Raw genomic sequence first — 22712 nt, 5'->3', positions numbered from 1 at the left:
CCAAAATTTTAAGATGCTTTATAAAAATAAAAACACGGGATCACATAGGCGACAGGTCCACCAGCAGGCTGCGCAGGAGAACACAGCAGATACCCAGCATCAGAAACCCGCCGGCCCAAATGTCACACTTGCACAGATGCCTGATAACCTGCCCTCAAATAATGCTGCTCTGAAATTCCTCAAGTGGGATTTGGCTGGGAAAAGAAAGGTACACAGCCGGGAGATGGGTGGCTGCTTTCCGGTGGCTCCTGGACAGGCTTCTGAACCAAGGAAAGGGCTGGGTTCCAGAGGAAACCTCCCAGCCCTCTCACTGAGTCATGTTCCTGAAGAAATGGAAGACCATCTTGTTAAAGTCTATCTCCCAGAATACCACCAAAGCCAGGGAACTATCACTTCAAGGGGCTTTTTTCTTTCTTCTCTTTTCTCTAAAAATTAGCCAGCAGAGAAACAATCATAGGAAATTTCATTTTATAAAGATGAATGACAAATACGTGAACTCTGGCAGTACAAAAAGCATGACAGAATGAAGCGTTCTGGAATATTCTGAGGCTACAAACATTTAGTTAACACGATCTTAGTGCCAGCCTATGCGCGGGATCTAGGGAGTCAAAGTCCAAGAAGACACCTTTTCAGAGCTGGGCTCTAGCAGGGGGGCGAGCAGAGCTGTTGTGACAACACAGGCCTTCTCCATGTCTGGCAAACTTACCCCACTGATGGCAAGGAGAACAAATGAAGAGTGAGTACCAGGAGAATTTAACTGTTGCAAGATTAAGGGAGACCCAAAGAAGAGTAAGAATCAGTTGGGCAGTAAATTGTGGGTGCTGCAGAGGAGAACCCCCTTATGAACTGAGTGATCCAAAAGAGAAGCTATACAGGGAGATCAATTCTCAATTTTCTGCAGCTCCAGAGAGGATGTGAGTGAAGGTACAAAAGTGGCAGAAGGATCTTGGTGCCAGCAACCACACTTAATTCTATCTGAGCTAGACTTTCGTGCAGACTTGGGGAGGCAGGCTCTTTTGGTCGGCGTGAACCAAGTACCAGGAGAAAATTAAAAGACAAAGGATCTTAGGCAAGCACATGAGGGATGCCCGGGGGTGGGGGGGCAAATACTTCAATTATATCCATTTGTTCAGCAAATATTTACCGAGCATCTATGTCAACAGAAGACTCAGTTCTGGGCACAGGATTTGGTTCCTGCCCTCAAGCAGCTCACTGTCTCAGATGGACATGTAAAGAACTCATTATGATAAATGCAGAGAAATAAACATCTTGATAGAGGCATCCACAAAGAGCTAAGTGGAGAAGAAGCAAAATCAGTACGTGGTGACTAATGGAATGTTGGAAGAAGAGAGACGGAGGAGAATGACAAAAGAAACTTGAGTGCCCATTAATAACTAGCACTAGTCAGTGTGTTCATTAATGAAGTAACACTAGATATGAAGATACTGGAACGTTCGAGTCACCACACTTCCACCTTAAGTCTTAAATAGAAATGAAATAACTCCATTCATAACACAATGAGAAAAAGTCACTTAATTCCGACACAGAAAAGGAATGAAGATCAGAGGATGAGTCTGAATGGAAAAATATGTATGCCAGAGAGTAGGGTAGATCACATAAGGGAGAATTTAAAATCTTCTAAAATAGCAAAGAAAGTTCAAAATAATGCCTGAATTCTAATTTTCTTAAGAAACACAGGCGAGGTGGAATCTTTTGGGTTTTCCACAAAAAGTATCATATCATCTGCAGAGAGTGAGAGTTTGACTTCTTCTTTGCCAATTCAGATGCCTTTTATTCCTTTTTGTTGTCTGACTGCTGAGGCTAGGACTTCTAGTACTATGTTGAATAGCAGTGGGAGTCAATCCCATTTACAAATGCACCCAAAACCATAAGATAACTAGGAATAAATTTAATGAAAGAGGCAAGGAAATCTGTACTCAGAAAACTATACAATACTTACAAAATAAACTGAGGAAGACACAAAGAAATGGAAAAACATTCCAGGCTCATGGATTAGAATAATAAATACTGTGAAAATGTCTATGATACCTAAAGCAATCTACACATTTAATGCAATCCCTAACAAAATACCATTGACTTTTTTCACAGAAATGTAACAAATAATTCTAAAATTTGTATGGAACCACAAAAGACCCTGAAGACCCAGGGGAGTGTTAAAAAAAAAAAAGCAAAGCTGGTGGCATCACCATTCTGGGCTTCAAGTCCTATTGCAAAGCTATAATCATCAAGACAGTATGGTACTGGCACAAAAACAGACACATAGATCAATGGAACAGAATAGAGAGCCCAGAAATGGACCTTCAACTTTATGGCCAACTAATCTTCGACTAAGCAGGAAAGAATGTCCAATGGAAAAAAAAGACAGTCTCTTCAACAAATGGTGTTGGGAGAATTGGACAGCCACATGCAGAAGAATGAAACTGGACCATTTCCTTACAACATACATAAAAACAGACTCAAAATGGAGGAAAGACCTAAATGTAAGACAGGAATACATCAAAATGCTTGAGGAGAACACAGGCAGCAACCTCTTTGACCTCAGATGCAGCAAATTCTTCCTAGACACATCACCAAAGGCAAGGGAAGCAAGGGCAAAAATGACTTTATCAAGATCAAAAGCTTTTGCACAGCAAAGGAAATAGTCAACAAAACCAAAAGACAACCAAGAGAATGGGAGAAAATATTTGCAAATGACATACCCGATAAAGAGCTAGTACCCAAAATCTCTAAAGAAGATTATCAAACTTATCAAACCCAACACCCAAAGAACAAATAATCCAATCAAGAAATGGACAGAAGAGGGGCGCCTAGGTGGCTCAGTGGGTTAAAGCCTCTGCCTTCTGCTCAGGTCATGATCTCAGGGTCCTGGGATCGAGCCCCGCGTTGGGCTCTCTGCTCCACAGGGAGCCTGCTTCCTCCTCTCGCTCTCTCTCTGCCTGCCTCTCTGCCTACTGGTGATCTCTGCCTGTCAAATAAATAAATTTTAAAAATCTTAAAAAAAAAATGGGCAGAAGACATGAACAGACATTTCTGCAAAGACATCCAAATGGCCAAAAGACACATGAAAAAGTGTTCAACATCACTCGGCATCAGGGCATCAAAACCACAATGAGATACCACCCCGCACCAGTCAGAATGGCTAAACTTTACAAGTGTGGAAATGAGAGATGTTGGCCAGGATGCTGAGAAAGGGGAACCCTCCTACACTGTTGGTGGGAATGTAAGTTGGTGCAGCCACTCTGGAAAACAGTATGGAGGTTCCTCAAAAAGTTGAAAATAGAGCTACCCTATAACCCACAATCATACTACTAAGTATTTACCCCAAAGATATAAATGTATTGATCCAAAGTGGCACTTGCACCCCAATATTTACAGCAGCAATGTCCATAATAGCCCAACTATGGAAAGAGCCTAGATATCCATCAACAGATGAATGGGTAAAGAAGATGTGGTATATATACACAATGGAATACTATGCAGCCATCAAAAATGTAATCTTGCCTTTTGTAACAATATGAATGTAACTAGAGGGTATTATGCTAAGCAAAAGAAGTCAGTCAGAGAAAGACAATTATCATATGATCTTGCTGATATGTGGAATTTGAGAAATAAGGCAGAGGATCATATGGGGAGAGAGGAAAAAATGAAATGGGACAAAACCAGAGAGGGAGACAAACCATAAGAGACTCTTCATCTCAGGAAACAAACTGAGGGTTGCTGGAGGGGAAGAGGGTGGGAGGTTGATGGACACTGGGGAGAGTATGTGCTGTGGTGAGCGCTGTGAATTGTGTAAGACTGATGAATCACAGACCTGTACCCCGGAAACAAATAATACATTCTATGTTAATTAAAATAAATAAAAAATAAAATTAGTTACCCCTTAAAAAACAAACAAACAAACAAACAAACAAAAACAGGCAATTTAGCAACTCAAGTTTGGTAGTAGAAGGAACCAGAAATAGAATATTACCTGTGAATAACTGAACTGCAACTACTGTAAATATCCAAAGTATGGGACCTCCCAAAGGCTGGAAATACAGCTCACTATTTCCAGTCAAGAAATCATAGAAAACTGGAGAAGGGGACACTAACAACACCAAGAGAGCAGTTAAAGATCTACTTTAGTTAATAGCTGGGAAACTTCTGGAATGCCATGCAACTTCTATCATGCAAGTGCTAATAAATGTGGGCAAAGGACAAAGAGAGTCTATGTGTTTTCACATCTGTGCTACTGACCCAGGTATCTGTGGGGACGAGGGAATCCTGCTGCCATGAGAAACTGAGGAAGCTTTGAGGTGACTGAGTCTTCCTCTAATGCTGAAAAAAATTGTCAGACTCCTTACACCTGTGGCGCTGAAGACCGATCTCCTCTTTGCCCACACTTTTCCTTTTGTTCCTTTGCCCACGTGTCTGAACGTTAGTGAATGGCTCACCACTTCGTTCTAGTTTCAGCTGTCAGATTCTTCCTCCCAGCTGTCTTGGCAGCAGCACCTGAGCCAAGTACACTGTCCCAGAGACCTGTGTCCCGCTCAGCTCCAACCACTTTCCTCTCTAGACCTTCCCTTCCCATTGTTCATTCAGGCCCTCATATCCTGCATGGGCAGCTGGAACAGTCTCCAATCTGGTCTTCCTTCCTCTGATATCTGTTCCACTCCAGCCAGCAAGTACACCACAGACATGTTATCACTCACACGATTATGACAGGATTATGCCACTGGGCCCAAGGGCGAGGTCTTGATTCCTGAGTGCGGAATGTAGAGCTCTTCAGTCTGGCCCCAGAGCAGGTGTTCAACCTCACTTCTAGCTCATTCTCAATTCCCAGTTGCACATTCTGCCTATTTCATCATTGGGAGTCCTTGACCAGGGCCACCAAGCACTCTTCCTCCTCTTTTTGCCTGACAAATACCTACCCATCCTTCAAAGTGCCGCTGAAATGTTGTCTACACTGTGATGACTTTTTCCAACAATCCAGATAGGACGCTGTTCTCCTTGGTGCTCTGTCAGCACAGACACACTGGGTTTCTCGTCCTGATCTCATTACACCTCACATTACACTCGGAGAGTCCCCTAAGCAACCTCCACCATCACATTTGGCCAGATCAATGCCTCTGACCCTAAAACACCTTGACCCAAGAAGACCGAAGGCAGCAGTGTCTGGACTAGTTGCTGGGGGTTACCCTCCAGCAGGCCCATCCATCTCTGCTTCCAATAGTTGAGCTGATGTTAACAACAAACCCACTGGATTTGCTCCCAGACTTCTTTGTACCTGTTCTATTTGCTACTGAGCTTGTCTGACGTCATTAATAGGACCTAAAATGATGAAATATGGGCATAAGGTGTCATTTCTATGAAAGCTACATTGAATGCTTTGGAAAGACTTGATAAAGTCAAGTTGCTAAAAACAATTTTTTTATGTCAAATTATGTTTTGGCAAGACCAACTATAAAAGACTGAGAACATAAAAATCTAGAAGGACTATGCTCTAAGACTGTTCCACGAATGTCTAAATTACCACTCCACTTAAAAGAAGCAGACTCTGGAAGTAACACATGATACAATGTGGATGCCTGTCTTTTATGCCATGAAGGGAATGGGGAACTTTAACTGAAGGACTCCAATACATAGGCTTGGCCCTACATCTCAATAGTGGTGAATGAATCTATTTTGTAGGTGAAAATAAGATGCTTAAGACATTTTAAAAAGGATTCCCTGCATTTAGTAACTTTCAAATATAACTGAGAAGGTGGGTATTGATCACATCAAATAAGAGTTTCTACTACATCAGTCTATATATTCGTTCCCAGTTTTCGATTAATTCAGAGAATATTTATTAAGAGGCTTCTACGTGCCAGGCACCTCAAAGCACTTGGGATACATCAGTAAGAAAAAACAAGGATCCTTGTGGAGCTTACATTTTAGATCAGCAGGAACAGTACCTCACATGCTTTTATAGCCACAGAGACTCACAGTCCTTTCATAAGGAAAGGTACTTATGAAAAAAGGTATGTAGGAAAATGTTGCAGGATTGAATTTGTGTACAACTTTCTTAAATGTGGGCCTGTCTGCCTATCTGTCCATCTATCACCTATCATTTGAAGTTACGAAAACAATACGCTCCCAAGATGATTCACAGACTCAAAAAGTTTACTTATTTAATAACTTTTCTTAGGCTCTATCTGAATCCCTTTGAAACTCAACTCCCTCTGTTTCTCAAGATACCTGTTGTTTATTTCACACTATTAACACGGAGCAGAACCTGGCCTCCAGAAGAATACCACCAAGTACAAATCATCAATGCAACTTTCCAAGCACTTCCTTTAAAAAATGCTCTCTGTGGGCCACTTTAAAAGAAAATCGTATTAGAAACAAAGCTATGGAACACGAGACATTTCAACTCCTTCTGGATAGTGTCTAAAGGGGAACATAAATCTCCAGAGGCAGCCACACTATTTTATTTCCTTCTTTTGATTGTGCCTTGAAAATCTCCAGGCCAAGGACCCCGGCACCTCCCCATCTTCCTTCACCAGCAAAGCTCTCTGGCTTGGATGCACGACATTATGCTACAATGGCCAAGGGGACAATGGGCGCTGGATGACTATATATAGGAATTCTGGGCTTGGTTGTCATGGAGGCAAATGGAAAAACAAATGCCTAATCCTGAAAATAAGGCTGAGGCCAAACTTGAAGGAAACACACTTTGAAAACTTCCTGTCATTCTGATGAGTAAAAACAAAACCTTGAAATATGATCAGGGAATAGATGAAGAAAAAAACCGAAATAAAAAAATTAAGTCTTCAAAATGACAAAAACAGAAAAAAAAAAAAGGCCACCTTCTCTTTTTGAGAGATTGTGTCCCATCCTATTGAAGTTCATTGAAAGGGTCTCACAACAGTCTGATTTTACATGAAGCTTCATGTTTTCTCTCTCTCTCTCTGTTGGGGGATCCAGGTAAGTCTGACCTAAATCTGCTAAGACTTGCAGTTTGCCAGGCCCTATATTTGGGGGACAAAACCATTTGTTTCACTGGGGTTTTCTGCAAATGGCCTCACCATCCACTCAGTCAACAAAATTAGGACAAATCCTCTATTCATTTCTTTCTTTTGCTCTACGGGGTTCAATGAGTGGAAAGCCCTATTGGTTCTACCGTCCTCTGTGATCTACTCACTACTCCACGGCCATGGTTCGGGCCCTGTGGTTGCATGCATTACCTTCCACTGCAAAATGTTCCTAACAGGTGTTCCGTTTTCAAGTTTCTTCTCTTCCTAAGATTCCTTTCTCTTCTAAAAGCAAACATGACCATCACCGAGTCTGATAGGAAAAGGTCCAAACTCTGCACTGTTGGGGCTCCCACCCTCCTGCACCTTCCCAGACTTATCCCCCCCAGAGTCATACTGCTCCCACACTGCTCCCGGCCAGCCACATGGAAGGCTCCTAACATTAGCTGTGTGCTTTCCTTTCACTGCATCATTCAGTCTTGCAATGACTTTCTTCTACTTTTCAGCCTTCTCAACTTCTACCACCTTTTAAAACCCAACTTAGTTCAAATATGCCATCACGATAAAGATCTTCCTTGAACTTTCTAATTACAATTATTAAAATCCCTACTTGTGCTCAAGATAAGGCACTGAGATTAATTTATTTTACCTGTGCCAAACTAGGATCTCTTTGAAAAGAGGATATTCAACCCAGCTTTTGTATCAACATGGATGGGACTAGAGGAGATTATGCTGAGTGAAGTAAGTCAAGCAGAGAGAGTCAATTATCATATGGTTTCACTTACTTGTGGAGCATAAGGAATAGCATGGAGGACATTGGGAGAAGGAGAGGAAAAACTGAGTTGGGGGTCTCTTTTGATTATCTGGAGAATGGCTTCTGGAATATTTGAGAGTTTGGATGGCATGAAATTCATCATCCATGGCCATCCTAAGAAGCCAAAGGCATCACTTCTGCTTCTGACCCTAATCAACTATTAAGTCTAAACTTTGAAACAGATGGCATCAGGCTACCTGGGAGCACTTCCGTTGATTCCATATGCAACTCTCTCCTCTTCTTTGTACCCAGTGGGAGGTGCAGAGGTTTGTAAAACGCACAGGTGTAACCGGCACACGTATTTTAATGCACCGTGACTTTCCTACAGTCAACTTCTATGGCCATGAAAACTGAGCCCACTGCAGTCCATGAAAAGGCATTCATGGGTTCCCTGCCCACATTTATCACTACGTTTTCACCATACAAACTGTTTTACCAATTTTTCTCGATTGGGAACACGCTCTCATCCCAGGTGTGTAGCACACAGAGGAGGCACTTTGCATAGAGACTGCTGGAGGTTTGGCAAAGTGGAGATGAGAGGACCTCCGGTTCCCCAGCCAGTCCATGGAGAAACAGGAAGAGAACCTGGGGCTCCTGCGTGCCCCAGTTTCAAAAATATGTTCCTTTTCTGCCACAGTCATTAGCAAACATCCTAGGTATTCCTTCTGCACTAAACGTTATTTGTAACTCAAAGCGTGTTCTTAAAAAGTCTTCTCGAAGCAGGCTGGAAACTTGTTGGGAAATGAATAAATGTGTGGTAAAGGAGACTTTTTCTAATTTTTTTTTTTGGGTGGGGGGAAGAAACTCTGGGTGGCATCTGCCATTGTTAATTGAGAAGCTCTTACAATACCAAATGCAAAATTCACCTGTGACTCTTTTGAATTGTGTGATGAGGAAGTAATGTTTCCTGCTGCTCGTTTAGATCCTATAGATGTCTTTACCACACTGAAAATCCAACGCAAACCTTGGAGTACAAAAGCCTCTTTATATCAGTGACTTGGCCTCAACCGCAGAAAGCTTGCTTCAACTTCACATGGAATGGAGAGCTCACGGGCCATGGGCAAGGCCACTGAGCTTCCTCCTCAAGACCTGACTGGAGGGAAGATGCCTACTGACTTCAAGGAGTTGGCCACAATGGATGGCTTGCTATGAACAGTGCAGTCAGCCCCGGCAGGGAACAACTGTAGCGATTTCTTCAAAAATTAGATAATCAGGAGAAAAGAATGCATCTGAGTATAAGCATATATATTTAGATCCGTGTAGAGCTCTAAGTGATGATATGGAAATCAGGTGAGAAAGGCAATGGTTTATCAAGAATAGAACAAGCAGCCACACTTCAAAGCATGGAGTTTTTTCTAAAACTGTCGCCCAGCAGCAGGAGTCTCCTAACCAACAAACCTAGTGGGTTTCTTACCGTTTTTCCTTTTCTTTTTCCCTATTCCCATGCCGTGGAAGAAAATCCTGGCTTTGGGTGAAGCTACATTTTTTAATCACCATTAAAGCAGTAGGTTCCTCCCTTTGGATAGACAGCTCTTCTGCCTGCTCTAAACTCGCCTGCTCGGTGGGGCTGGGCTCAGGTGTCGCGCAGGAGCCTTCAAGAAGGCAAAGGGACAGGTGGTGAGATCCAGGGTCACCTTCTACTGTCTCCACCAGCTCTCTGGCTAGCACCTGGGTCAAGGGCTTCTTACAAGGCCTCTTGCTGATCTTCACCATGACCTTATGAAATGGGAAAAGCAAGGGAGTAACTGGAAAAGAGGCAACCTCTCATCTACCCAGAGGTGTATCGAGGCCCCCTGGGAATCCTGAGGAGACAGGTAGTTAGGCAGACCTCTGCTTCCTCACGTGTAAAACAGAGGCCGTGACACTGGCAAACATCACGGTGTGTGCGGTGCCACGCAGAGGAGGCCGGCGTGGGAAGCGTAGCACCTGGTGCACAAAGCAGTGCTTTAAGGTCTCCGTTCCACAGCTATTAAAGTCGGCACCCCATAATCTTGAACTGAATTATAAATCGCCTTCTAGTGTGTATGGAGTATTCTCTATCCATGCAAGAATTCGGTCTCCTAGGTGGGACTGCAGGATGGAGCGGTGCGGGGGTCTCTCCGCTGATCTAAACAGATGTAACAAACATTTGTCCCGGTTCCAGGTACGTGGTAGGAGCTCGGCAGCTAGCTTTTGACTGACTGATTCTGGGCAGAGCCAAGGGCACTGCTACGGCTGGCAACAACCCACCAGCTTATTTGGAAGGTGGAGATGGCTGCAGCAGGGAGGGGAGCAATCGTTGGGCTTGGATTCGGCTCAAAGGCAAGGCTTGACCTGAATAACACCACAGACTCCATGATTCGCCCCGTTTTGTCAGATCACAATGCACACAGCATGGTCACAAATCACCTTACTGCAAAAAGAGTTGTCAGAGTGAATTTCATTTCCAAACTTTAGACACTTTTCTGGCAAGCCTTCTGGGGTTGACTTCCTTTCAATTTTTTTTTTTTTTTTTTTTCCAAGCTCACCTCAAGCTTTGAGCAAGGTCCTTCGGTACCTGATTTATAGGTGTGGCAATTAGCCTCATGATAACTGATGGTCTCCCTAACCATCCCACAGCCCCTGTCCTTCCCTCCCTTTCCCTTGTTCCCCTCTGCACAGCGCTTCTTGCCACCTGATCCATCGTAGATTATCTGGTTTTCCCTACTAGCTGTGAGGGAGTTTGTCTCAAATTTCTCAGCTTGTATGGATTTTGGGGATTTAATTTCATGATTAATGAGGGCATCTAAGCTTGCTTGGGAACCTGTGGCTTGGCTGAGCCTGGAGTGTTTGGCCAGTACTCAATAAGAGAAACCCAAGGGCTGGTGTGAGGAAGCAGGCCTACCATCAACGGGTCTATACGTCTCAGCCTTTTGAGTGCCGTGGCCAGTGTATGGCACCATGAACACCGACACTTCTAGATTCAGACACTCCAATCACTTGTTTGAGTGCCCATAGCATGCAAGGTCATCTGTCATACTCTGGGAACCCAAACGTAAAATGATGGCCTTTGGGGCGCCTGGGTGGCTCAGTGGGTTAAAGCCTCTGCCTTCGGCTCAGGTCATGATCCCAGGGACTGGGATCGAGCCCCACATTGGGCTCTCTGCTCAGCAGGGAGCCTGCTTCCTCCTCTCTCTCTGCCTGCCTCTCTGCCTACTTACGATCTCTGTCAAATAAATAAAATCTTAAAAAAAAAAATGATGGCCTTTGCCTTCAAGAAGCCAACGGTCTTAGTGCAAAGAGAGCGCGGAACAGAGTCGATCAGTGCTGGGTCACTAAACAGAGCTCAAGGATCTGGAAGGAGTACACAGGAGGCCTCTCAGCCAGAGAGGAAGGTTTCTGGAGGAATCAAGACTCAAGTGTTTAAGGAGGAGTCGGAATTAGCCAAGTGAATGGAGTAACGAGGAGGAAGGTGAACACAAGCAGAGAAGGGCGTTCGGGGAAGGGAGAGCAGGGCCTGCAGTGTGAGAGAGTGGGTGCCCGGGAAGGCAGGGTACTCGGCGTGGCTGTGCACAGTACGAAGCCAGAACAAGGCGTGAGGAATGACCCCACAGGGAAATGAGGGGCACAGAAAACAACTTTCATGCTGAGCTTGGAATTTATTCTGAAGGCAAAGGAAGTGGCCCCTGGAGGGTTTTAAGCAGGAAAGAGGTAAGATAGAGGCTTCATATTTTTACCTTTTCTGTGTCTCTAAATTGCACCTACAGTCCTTGACCAATGACTTCAGACAGGGAAGGTGGCTTGGGGTAAATGCCTTCCCACTGTGGGAAAAACCAACTGATGGCATGTTCGTTTTCACCAAAGGAAGATCAGCGGCAGCCTGTGAGTCCACAGACTTCATTCTGGTAAGGAGAAAACAACTTATCATACCTTTTCTGCTCTGGATTTTACTAGCAGGTTGCGAGTGTTCATCTGAAATTCAGTTCCTACTATTTCTACACGTACATCTGGAGTAGATTATGGCCCTGCTGATGGGAAGGAAGGACAGAAGCCCAACAGGCTACCTTCCTGGCAACCTACCAGCCCTTCATGTGGAAAAATGTAACAAGGAGGCACGGGACACTGAGTGGTACGTCCACATTCTGGCAAAGACAAGAAACGAACTGGTGTCAGCCAAAACCCTGCGGTCTGTGTTCCCAACACAGGGCCTCTGCCACATCCAAAATGTTTCTAGATCTGTATTTTACTCCTCAGTTTTAATAGCCATGTGTCAAGCCAAGGACACGATACACATTTTCTTGCATTCATTTAGACTCAATAGTCAAAATATTATTTTGTAAAGAGATCCAATATTCTTCTGGACTTTTAACTTTATATAAATGGTTTGTTTATTCATAACAAATAGAACTACTATATGTTGGGTTTTTGATGGATACAAGGATCATCAGATCTCTTATTTCAAGAGCTTTTGGGTTGTTAGGGGAGATTACAACAGCACACACTGCAAAAGAGTGAGCCCCCAAAGAAAACAGCAAATGCTCAAGGGCATTTCGATTTGTTGTTACCAGAATGGCTGGAAGACAATTGGGGCTTTACAGTGAGAAAAAAATTTAAATCTAGGTTTGCTGCTTTTAACTATTTAATAGCTATTCTAGGACACAACTTTCATTTCACATCTATGGGACACCTAATCTCAGAAGAAAGTAACCCTATGCCAGATGTTTAGAATACAAAGATGAGCAGGACAAAAACCCTATCTCGAATGAGCTCTTTTTCTGGTAATATTACAGAGCTGGCAGAATGGACCACACATGTCCCCAGGGGAGGCAGGCATAGCACCAGAGGATTTCAGAGAAGACATCATGAGAAGCATCATGAAAGTGAAGGAATTTGCAATAGCTCTGAAGGACAAGTAGGGCGTGGACATGTGGAAATGGAAGCCAGGAGGGCAGCTGGGGAGGGGCACGGAGCATGCTGAGGGTAGGAATTTTTTTAAACAGGCTATGTAGAGTGGTTAAAGACTTTGGAGTAGGAGAATAATGCGACTCAACCTTGCATGGCATGGATGAAGGGAGGAGTTGGCAGGTGGAGGGGGTATGGGGATGGCTCCTGGGTAAGAGAAAGTGTGGGAAGGAGGGGAAGGTAGGGGAGGGGGGATTGTGAGAGGACATCAGGAGACAGGCGACATCAGGAGACAGGCGACAACAGGACTTTGTGGGCAGCCAAGCAGCTGACAGACTGTGGGCCAAGACCTGAAGACGCAGAGTCCGGCTGGCTACCATGAGTGCTGGTCGACAGCCAAGAAGGTAAGGCGTTCCCTTTCAGAACCTCTGAGGTGAAGGATGCATGAGAGCCCCAGAGAGAGAAGGTGAGAAGCGGACAGAAAAGAAGTTCTGGAGCTGAACCCGAAAGGTTAGGGCTGGAGGCTGAGATTCTGGCAGCATCATTTAAACAGTGAGTTGATTCCATGTGTTTGTGAAGGGGGACCTCTGAGGACCAGACCAAGAGGGCGGACGACCGGCCCAAGGTCTGTGTGTGGGCAGCGGGAGGAAGAGTGGTGACGAGAGAGTAAAGACAAGGTACTACCATGAGGACAGAGGAGAGCCTGAAAGAGACAGCAGGTCCCAAAGGACAGGAGGAGAATTCCCCTGGGAGGAAAGTCAGCAGTTTTAAATGCCACGGCCAAAAAAAGAAGGGTGAGGCAGGAGCAGAGGCCATGGACTTGTTTGTCTGGAGTTGTCGTCAACCCTTGTGCAAGCCATTCCATTACTGTGTTGGGGGCCAGAGTCACACTGCCTGGGATGCCAGACAGGGAGAGGGAGGAGAAGGAGGCGGTGGCAGGTGTGAACAAGAAGGACTGACTGCTTCCCAGAGAAAATGTCACTGGAGTTAGCAGATAAGAGGTCTCTTCATGAGAGTGGTTTCAATGAGAGGCTGAAGGCAGAACGTGGATTCCAGCCATTTAAGAAAAGAAGAAATGGTGAGGGAACGTAAGTTGGGCATACTGGTTCTTTCAAGAAGATCTGGAGGCTAAGACAACTGCAGAATCAAAATGTTAAAGGTCATATCCAAGAATGGTTTCAATATTTAAAACACAGAGCCCTTTCCTAGGGCTCCAAGAGCTCCCCTATTTCAGACTTTCCAAGGGAAACAATACATCTAAGAACTGAGGTTTAGGAAAATGGCGTGACATACGGGACAGGGCTTTGGAGGCAGGTTGACATGCATCCTAATCCCAAATCTGCCAGAAGTGACTGTGACTGTTCTTAAGCCTTTTTTCTTCCTTCTGCAAACAGGAGGAAGCTAGTTATGGAAGTTCCTGTCTCGTGGGATTGCTGGGTGGATGAAATGAAATGAGAGGACGTTTGTAAAGTACTCACTCAGTAGACATTCAGTAAATAATAGTTACCATTAATTAAAGATATGTATTGATTAGGGCCAGTAATAACAATACTATTGATGTCTGACATGGGACTTATCAGTGCGTTTCACCAGTCTGTTAGGGTATCCACTGCTAAGGACTTTGTTGTGTGGATAGTTTCAATTAAGCTCCAAAGTTTAAATAAAATTAGATCAACAGGGCTCCACATTAAACACCATGTTCCAAACACTGAATTATTTTAGACTCCCAAGAAACAGCTCATGATGTGAAGAGACTTCTTTCAGCTTCTAAGGAAAAACATGAATTTTTTTTCCTGTTTTACTAAAAAAATCAAACCCTCATCCATCTCTGCATGACAACTGACTATAAATTGACAAGAAATTTGCTTCTTCTATGATAATACTTTTATACTAATATTCCTACAGTAACTTAGAATATGATAGCATTTCTATATGTTATCTCACTGATCCTTGAAATAACCTCACGAAGGAGGCATCATCATTATTTTATGAACAAGAAACAGAGGTTCAGAGAAGGTAAGTGGTTTACCGTAACACGCTCAGGAGAGAGGGAGGTGGACAGGACCTCTGCCGAAGGCTGCACAGGTGGGGGTCTCATGGGCTCTTGAGTGGATGGATTCCTCAATACAGGCCAACAGCATCTCTCAAGCCAGACCTCAAACTCAGAGGCCCAAGATTTCCCGTGCAGACTGTTAAAAAGGATCTACACGGAGAACTGCTTTCCCGAGAGATCATTTGCCCCTCATCTTTCCAAGCTCCAGGTGCTTTGCTCAGTTAAAATGAACCCAGCGATACACACAAGAGTCACATTCAAAGCCAGAACCTAGCACGCCTCCAAAATTCCACTGAAAATAAATGGGTACAAGCTGGGGAATAGGTTCCCTGGGACATGTGGATGCTTCCCTTTATGGTGAGCGCCTGAAGGGAGCCACGGCTGCCAGCGGACCTGGGATAGGCTCAATGTGCCACTGAATGTCACTGATCTGTTGGTATCAGTAACCCTCACGCCCCTTCCAGACACTGGAAGCCCAGAGCCGCTCCTTTGCTCAGAGGAGAGGAGGGTCTGGCCCTGTGGCTCTGGGCACTTCTCAACTTTAATATTTTGAGCGTGATGATTGGTATGCAAACCACCCATTCACTCAGTATATTAGGTCACAAAACTTCTTTCTCACACCTGTTTTTCTTTTTTTTTTTTTTTGCTTTCTCTCAGTTTAGAAAATGGCTAATAAATAAATACATAAATAAATCAAATGTTAAGCCTGCCCTTGACTTGCCCAGAACCACCACTCCTCCATCCTATAGTTTTCAAACTCTTTGCTGCTCAGACAATACATGACCAGTGAACATCTACGTTCTCAACATTCTTCCTGAGGCATAACCTGATTTAGATAATACCCCAGAAAATTAGAAGAGGGAGAAACATAGTAAAAAGGATCATAAAGCTTTTTGTTAAGCTACAGGGTTGGAGAGGCACATACAAATAAAGTCATTGAAAAAAATAAAGAGGAAAAAAAAATAAATCTATCTTTCACATAGAATTAAATTTTTTGAAGAGTGATGTTTTCCAGTCTTTCACAATGTAGGTAACATAGGCAAGACGCTTAAGTATACTGTAGCTGTGTGAGCAAAAACGGCCTTATTATTGACATAACAAGCTATAGGACTTACCACTTTCAGTATGTTAGTTGGGAATTTTACTTATAATTCACTGCCTTTCAAAGGAAACAAAAGCGAAAAATGAACTTTTGGGACTTCAAGATCAAAAGCTTCTGCACAACAAAGGAAACGGTCAACAAAACAAAGAGGCAACCCACAGAATGGGAGAAGATATTTGCAAATGACACAAGATCATAAAGAATTCCTTAAACTCAACACTCAAAAAACAGACAATCACGTCAAAAAATGGGCAGAAGACAGGAACAGACACTTCTCCAAAGAAGACATACAAATGGCTAACAGACACATGAAAAATTGTTTATCATCATTAGCCATCAAGGAGATTCAAATCAAAACCACATTGAGATACCACCTTACACCAGTTAGAATGGCCAAAATCAACAAGACAGGAAACAAGTGTTGGAGAGGAAGTGGAGAAAGGGGAACCCTCTTACTTACACTATTGGTGGGAATGCAAATTGGTACAGCCACTTGGGAAAACAGTGTGGAGATTCCTTAAGAAATTAAAAATAGAGCTACCCTATGACCCTGCAATTGCACTACTGGGTATTTACCCCAAAGATACAGATGTAGTGAAAAGAAGGGCCATCTGTACCCCAATGTTCATAGCAGCAATGGCCACAGTTGCCAAACTGTGGAAAGAGACAAGATAACCTTCAACAGACGAATGGATAAAGAAGACATGGTCCATATATACAATGGAATATTACTTGGCCATTAGAAACAATGAATACCCAACTTTTGTATCAACATGGATGGGACTAGAGGAGATTATGCTGAGTGAAATAAGTCAAGCAGAGAAAGTCAATTATCATATGGTTTCACTTACTTGTGGAGCATAAGGCATAACATGGAGGACATTAGGAGAAGGAAAGGAAAAGTGAATTGGGGGAAATTGGAGGGGGAGATGAAACATGAGAGACTGTGGACTCTGAGAAACAAACAGAGGGTTTTGGAGAGGAGGAGAGTAGGGGGTTGGGTGAGCCATTGGGTGGGGATTAAGGAGGGCATGTATTGCATGGGGTACTGGGTGTGGTGCATAAACAATGAATCTCAGGACACTGAAAAAATAAAATTAAATAAAAATAAATTTTAAAAATGGGGAAAAAAACCCCAACAATTCATTGCCTTTGATTTAGTTATCACGATGGAGGTCTTTTCTAATGGACACGTTGGTGGCATTATTCTTGCTAGCACACAAGGTACAAGTGGATTTCCTCATCTTCTCCTGTCTGTATTCCTAATTAAAAACTTACCCATGGGCAAAATATTTAAAAATAACTGTAAAACAGAGTACCAGTGAAATCACAACACACAAGTACAATCCTCTGCGATTGCCATGGCTGCTAACCACAGAGTGGCTCCCGCCATTGATCCACTGTCAGCTCTGGGGCAGGCAAGACAAACTGCAGCTCCCAGCAACCTCCAACAGCACTGGGGACTCCACTCACGGTGCTCTCTGGAGAGAAATTTGGTGTACTGGCAGGGAAACTGGCTTTATAAAGGGAGAAATCTCAATAAGCTCAACTTCATTCTTTAAAGTAAATCAGATTTGTGGTTAACAAAGATAACCTCGAAAACAGATCGGCAACGCTTGGGATTGGGAGCCCGGAAGACTACTAAAATCAGAGAACATGGAGTGAGAGTTCTTTGGGGTTGGGGTCTGGTAAGTTAGAGACACAGGATGCTGAGGAAAGCCCCTCTGAAATGGGTAGGTAGAGAGGTCATAGAGATCTTTTTTTTTTTTTTTTTTTTTAAAGATTTTACTTATTTATTTGAGTGAGTGAAAGGGAGAGGGCAAAATCAGGAGAAGAGGCAGAAGGAGAGGGAGAAGCAGACTCCCAGCTGATCAAGGAGCCTGACCCGGGGCTCCATCCCAGGACCCTGGCATCATGACCTGAGCCAAAGGCAGACGCTTAACCAACTGAGCCACCCAGTCAGCCTGGTCATAGAATTTAGAGCTTGGGATGCTGGAGATGAAGCAGTTAGAGTGAATTCAGGCACAGAGGAATGGTGGTTGGAGCAGTCAGGAAGGAGGTTAAGCATCTCGACCTGAAGAGACCAATTCACTGAGTCTAGTATATTGGAGTTCTAGAGCATGATGGTCATGGTTGGAAATAAAAAGTAAAGTTGTGAACCTGGCACTGAGTTCACTGAGAAAAGTGAAAGAACATTCCAGAACATCAGGAGGAGGAAATCAGCAGACAGCAGGTATTTGAGAAGGACCATTAAATGAAGGAAGCAGAAATATTCTCAAGAGGTAGCAGCGAGTAAGGTATGTGCTCCCTCTTCTTGGCCACTTGGAGGAAAGAGATGAGTCACTTTGGTTATAGAGAGTTGAAAGGGATATGGTGTTGTCACTGGGGAGAAGGCCAAAGTTAGTTAACTGGAGAAGACAGGTGTGACCAAGGAAATGTGCAACAGGATAGGATGGTACATCATGGTATTCATGCAGCCCAAATCCACTGGCTTTTCCCAAACATTACGCAGCACAGCTGAGCTCATAGTCACCGAAAGTCCCAGGCTTTTCCACATATAAACTACTGTTCTATCAATTCTCCTTGTGTATGGTTCATTTTGTTGCCCTAATTCAAATCAACAAATATTTATTGAATGGCCTGCCAAGCACTAGGGATCTGATACAGTCCTTGACCTCAGAGAGCACACAGTTTAGCTGGGGAGACAGATATGATAAGCAATGATTTTAAGAAAATTTGGCAAGTCTAGTACTGGCAGAAAGTATGAGGGTCAGAAACCACCCGGCATATTTTATATTTATCACCTAGCAAAATCTCCTTACAGCTCATACTCAGAACAGTCTAGACAGTCTGTAATCTTGATTTTGTCATTTAACTTATGGACAATTTGCCAATATTTCAAATGTATTAAGCCTCAAGCAGCAGGAAAAAACTTAAATTTTTTAGGCAATAAGTGAGCCTTAAAATTAACACAATTAATGGATTTTTGATTGGTAAAAGCTCAAAGGCCTTATCTTATTCTGAGAATGCCATCCTAAACACGTTATCTCCCTCTCTCTCTCACACACATACAACTGAAGCCTTTAAATGCCCGATATTTATTATATGAAGGGGAATCATTCTTGTTTTTTTAAACAAGGACCCTCAAATTTTAAAATACAGTATGAGTCAAGTAATGAATCTATTAAGTGAGAGCAAAAACATGAAAAAAAAATACCTTATATATTATGGTCCCAGTTTTGTAAAGAAAAAAAATCAAACAGAACCTATAGAACAAACATCTAGATGACTCTAGAGTGGATTATTAATAGAGATTATTTCAGTTACTGAAACAAGAAGACTGGCCTTAAGGGTGACTCCTACATTTTAGGTTATGTACTGCCATAAAGCTGTTCTTTAATTATGAGTAGGTATTACCTTTGTAATAAAAAAGAATAAGATATGTGGACATCTTAAAAGGGGCTAACTACCTCTCAGGACTGTTCTTTTTTTTTTTTTTTTTTTTAAGATTTATTTATTTGACAAACAGAGATCACAGAGAGACAGGCGTTGGGGTGGGGGGAAGCAGGCTGCCTGCTGAGCAGAGAGCCCGATGCAGGGCTCAATCCCAGGACCCCGAGATCATGACCTGAGCTGAAGGCAGAGGCTTTAACCCACTGAGCCACCCAGGTGCCCCTCTCAGGACTATTCTTAATGCAAGTTCATTCTCAAAGACTATAGATGCTAGCTTATTGCACCTGTAGTTCAAAAGTACCCTCCTGCTTCCAAAACAGATAGAGCTCTTGCCGCTATTCAACCTGCATCTCTAAAATCTAAAGCCTTCCTGGTAGCCAAGTACCATTGCAGTCTGGTTCTACCTCTGCTCACCTCACCAACTGTCTTCTCACTAATGTACGCCCTCCGCAGTAGCCAGGTTGGTCACGTGTGTCCCAGGATTCCTCCTTCTGCATATTTGCTCACTTCTGATACTCCTTCCACCCTGAATGGGCTTCCGCCTATGCAAAACTCACTCATGCTTCGAGAACCAGCCCAAGCCCCACCTCCACCAAGAAGCCTTCCATGACTCTTCAATTTCTTCTCCTCTCCAAGGCTATAACTATTAAAAACCAAATGCACAATTTCTCACTTCACTCTATTCTGTTCTAACAACACTGTCTATCGATTAACCTAAGGTCTAAATATCAATCAATAATAAAAACTTGGCCCAAGTTTCCTTTGGAAAATTCCAGGATCCCCAAACATGGAAGAGGAGGTTGTCCCTTAGCCACTCTGGATCATGTATGGATGTGCATTTCTGCTATAAGAATGCCATGAGATGACACAAAGGTTAAGGGCACAAGGTTTGGATTCAGACAAGCTCCACCACACACATAGGTTTTGTGACTCTTAGACTCATCAGGTCACTCTTTGGGGTATTTGTCTCCTCTCTAGAAAAATAAGACTAATAATTTGTACCCCTGATTCATCAGACATGCTAAACCAGATGATAATCTTATGGCAATCAGCAGAATGTAAAAAATAAAAATGATTAACCTTATTGCTTAGGAATTAAAAAAGACAGAACCCTGTATAGCAACACTAGAATGAACGACTTTCAAACTGGTCAAGGAGGAAAAAATAGCTAGCAAGGCTAAAAAGCCAAGGACTAGATTAAGGGTTCTTTAGAAGGCCCTATTGCTCGACTGGCTCTCACTGCTGCTTTGGTGGAAGGCTCACGGTACATTAAAATAAAAGATGACATAAGGAGGGTGGCTTGCATGAATCATCTAAGAATATTCTGTGTCCCTCAGGAAGCTGAAGAACCTAGCCCTGGAATGACTGCTCCAAGAGCCGTGTACTGGTAAATAAAACCTTAGCTGGGCTCTGTACTCTCAGCCAAACACCTCCTTTGGGTCCAGCTGATGAAACTGCTTGCAAAGTAAAGAGCCCCTGTGGCAGGAACTCATCCCTTCCTGGGCACAGACTGCAAAGGAGTGAATCCAGTAAGATGCAAACAGACCCTACTACTTGAACTTCTTGTGTCCATTTTCATTTAACGATCACAACCAAGACTTTTCCAAAGGATGTTATTTCGGATGATGAATGAGTTAACAGGGAAATGTGTATACTATTTGGACATGCTCTCCTGGTCTGTATCATCAAAACTCATAGAATTTATTTCTAAAAAGAAATAATAGTTGTTTCCAAAATATTATTTCTAGTATCTTCTTCCCATCTCTGCACCTTCAAACAAAAATCTTTTTCACATACTTCTTCTTGCTTAGGACATACCCTCTGCTGGATCCAGCAAGACTTTCCAGGATCTCCACCTCTGAATCAGGGCTCGCTCAAGTTGGTCTCCCTGAATACAATACCCTTGTCCTGCCTGCATAAAATCTTCTGGAGCAGAACAACATTTGAAAGCAAGGAGAGGACCTATAGAATCATGCGTCTCAAGAAAAGGATTTTATCTCAAATATAATTGGGCTAAAATATCTAGCTCCAGTTCCAGAGCAACAAAATCTGATGAGGACAATCCAGGAAAATTCTTTCTTCCCAAAAAGAACTGAGATGAGTTGTTTTAGATGATTCGACCAGTAACAGAATGTATTTTCTGCCAAAGAATAAAACAGATTCCTTCTTTCTTTCAGTTACTTGCCACACCATAGGTTCCAGGAGACAAGGTAACATCTCCATCCACCAAAAGATGCCAAAATCAGACGTGGAGTTAGGAAGCAAACTCCAGCGTTGCTAGGAACTAGCTCTGGGTGAGGTCGGCAGTATATGCTTAGATTTTGGAGGAACAAATGTTTTTTTTGGCATGAGAAGGGGGAGATGGGTTAGTTGACTAAGTTCCCAGGACACGGAAGGCTTACGCTTGAAATGTTTTTCAATCCTTGGCACATGAAACTGTGGCTAATTCACAAAGTCACAGAAATCTCAGGCAGGTGGATTCTTTGGGAAGGGTCTGTCACGTGATACACGACTTCGGGGTAGTGGTGATTATGGGGGTTTCGTGTTTGCCACGGTTGCCAAGTTCTAACAGCTTAATGACTGAAGACTGCTAGGCGTACGACGGGAGATCCAGAATCACTGTATCACTGCCTCGCTGGTGTTGCAAACCTCTGAATCTTTCTGGTAGAAATGCCATTCTTTGTAATAAGCATTAAAATAAACTCTAGATCACATTTTCATGTAGAAGTTCTGAGGTCAAAAAGGGAAGGTTAGTCTTCTCTGGTCAGATAATTTCTGTGACCAGCGGAACCTATTAAAAATTACAGTCAAGCCATTAAAATGATGCCTTGTATCCCATGTGTTAGAAACGATGGAAATCTTTGTACTTCACAATTATTCACTCTAGAGTCTCCACTTCATTATTGTCATTTTTAAAGAAACCACCTCTTCTTTTCTTCACCCCAAGAGAAATCTGATTGCAATTGGAACCTGTGTGGAAGGTCTGATACCCTAGCAACTAATTGGATCCTCTTAAAGGTTGAATTTTATGTTTGACCTATTTAGAAATCTGAAAAGCTTCTCTTTGAAAAGCAGGCATCTCAGATCTTAATTTTTAAGTGTCAAGTATTGCTGTAGTCAAGGTTAAATGAGTTGATAGCTCGGCGCTAGACTCAACATAATTCTTAGAGAAGACGTTCTTTTAAGCTTAAATGTAATTCATGTGCTAATTTTTAAAAAATTCTATCCAATGCCCTACATTTCATATATGAAATAAAAAATATATTTAGGTCAAGTTACATTGCAAGTGGCATCTAGGAACAGTCCGTGTTAAATATAAAGCTTGATGATGACATTTGTTAAAGACGGGATTAATTTCATGGGTATGGCTGTAATCCCCGCCTTCTACCCCACCCATTACCTAGGGCAGAGGTC

The 22712-nt window shown here is 43.0% G+C and overlaps 1 protein-coding gene across 10 annotated transcripts in view; it reads right to left on the bottom strand.

Annotated features, from left to right (window-relative positions):
• ZNF462 (zinc finger protein 462) overlaps positions 1-22712 on the bottom strand; it is a 144282-nt gene that overhangs the window by 38014 nt on the left and 83556 nt on the right. The gene's annotated exons all lie outside the window — the stretch shown is intronic.

Source organism: Lontra canadensis, unplaced genomic scaffold, assembly GCF_010015895.1.
Source record: "Lontra canadensis isolate GAN:19392208 unplaced genomic scaffold, GSC_riverotter_1.0 scaffold19, whole genome shotgun sequence".
NCBI lineage: Eukaryota > Metazoa > Chordata > Mammalia > Carnivora > Mustelidae > Lontra > Lontra canadensis.
This window is presented reverse-complemented; position numbering and strand designations above follow the sequence as displayed.